The 1,822-nt window shown below is 42.6% G+C and overlaps 1 pseudogene across 1 annotated transcript; it reads right to left on the reverse strand.

Annotated features, from left to right (window-relative positions):
* Window positions 1-251: 251 nt before the first annotated feature.
* On the reverse strand, window positions 252-1,556 carry LOC307193317 (chromatin modification-related protein MEAF6-like; annotated as a pseudogene). Its single transcript has one exon. The product of its transcript is annotated as a chromatin modification-related protein MEAF6-like (transcript).
* Between the last annotated feature and the right edge of the window lie 266 nt (window positions 1,557-1,822).

Genomic DNA, 1,822 nt, shown 5'->3' on the forward strand with positions numbered 1-1,822 from the left:
GAAAAAGAAATTTCCATAAGGCGTGATATGAATAAGTAAGTGAAAAAACAATCTCGAGTTTAAAAGTGAAGGATGGGAAGTCAAAGCCTGTGAAATTTTATTTATACAAAAGAATAAAAAGACCTATTTCAGAAGGATTGATTTAAACGTATGTTTTTCAGCTTTTCCTGTTCCTTGAACATGAAACTGCTTCTAACTCAAAAAGATTTAAGATAGGTAATTATTAAATAAACACTCTTTACCTTCCCTCTGCAAAAAACCAAAAAGCCAAGTCCCCATTTTATTTATGGTAAACCAAATTATTTTCAGTTAAGAATAGTGGCAACCGCATGAAACAGCTTATCAGATACGTCAGCAGGAAGGTATGAGCTCTACAACGGCATTGCAAAAAGTCCCCAAAGAAAAAACAATAACAGAAAAATGACAAAACACAAACAAAATAAGAAAACGCCAGATATTTACAGCCTCCGTCTGAAATGTGACCTCTTCCACGTTCAGCATAAAACAAACCTAGAGAACATTTCTCAGTGCGCATCGCAGATGAAGCTGGTGCTAGCCAGTTGGAGGGCGGAGACACTCATTCCAAGAAAGGAGAAATGCACAGTTAGCAACTTGCTGGGATTATAACAATGTCTTGGGTTTTTCTGCAATTCTGTTACTGAAAATGACACAGAGTAAATGCTCTGATATGGTCGTACAGAAACGACTTGTTTGTCACCACATTTCAGAACAAAGTACTCAGAGCCACAGGCACCGGGTCTGGGAAAGCAGAGGTGGATGGCCACGCAGCCAGGTGAGGGGTGTTTACCTTTGTGAGGTCGGCGGACGGAAGCAGGGCTCTAGAGCCTGGACGCTTCTGCACTAATGAGTCTTCTAATAATCAGCTCGTGGTTTTCTGTTTAACTTCAGATCCATCCTGTGCCGGGTTTTATTCTTTCTTTTTTTATGGCTGCTATGAGGACTCCCTGAGGAAGTAGAAGCAGCAGCCTTCTGAGGTTTCACTCCCTGCACAGATCCATCAGCTCCTCAGGATGCTCCTGGCTGGGCTCGTTTTCCTGATTGTGGAAGTCTGGAGAAGTATCACTTTCCGTCCCACTTCCTGGCTCCCTCTTTTCAATGAGCTGGTCCTGAACTCCTGCCAATGCACTTGCTGCAGCTGCTGAAGTAACTGAGGGTTTACTGAAGAGCCGCTCCTTCTATCGTTTTTTGCTATTGGAGTATTTTGGTTCGTCAGGTACTGATCCCAGCCACGAATAGTGTTGCCATACATCTGAGTGCCTTCCAGGTAGCTTCCTTCAAAAGCACAGATCTGGCTCTCCAAGTTGGCCAGTGTTTGCGCCTGTTCCTGCTTCCGCTTCCCGAGCCCCGCCTGCACGTGCCGGCTGTCCGGGATCTGCGGCAGCGCCGCCTTGTTGTGCATCGCCATGTTGTACTCTCGTGGATAGATTTTTAAAAATAATTTCAAGCCAAAGGTTTTTTTTGCTTTTTTTTTAAAGTCCCAACGTTATTTTAGACAATTTTCTGTGCCATTTAAATAAGATGGATTAATAAATTCATGTTTGCCTAATATTTCTATTTGAAATCATACATCAAAAATACCACAGGGTTCCAAATTCTATGATCTGGAGACGAAACAAAAAATACTGTTTTTGAAAGAGGAAAGGCCCTCTGAGCACACAGCAGGGAGGCCGTCTGCCAGCTGAGAGGAGAGTCCTTACCAGATACCACATCTGCAGGACCCTTGATCTTGAACTTCATCGCTCTCAGAACTGTCAGAAATAAATATCTTTTGTTTGAAAAAAAAATTCCGTTTTAGGTTCTG

This window comes from Stenella coeruleoalba, assembly GCF_951394435.1.
Source record: "Stenella coeruleoalba genome assembly, chromosome: 10".
Lineage (NCBI taxonomy): Eukaryota > Metazoa > Chordata > Mammalia > Artiodactyla > Delphinidae > Stenella > Stenella coeruleoalba.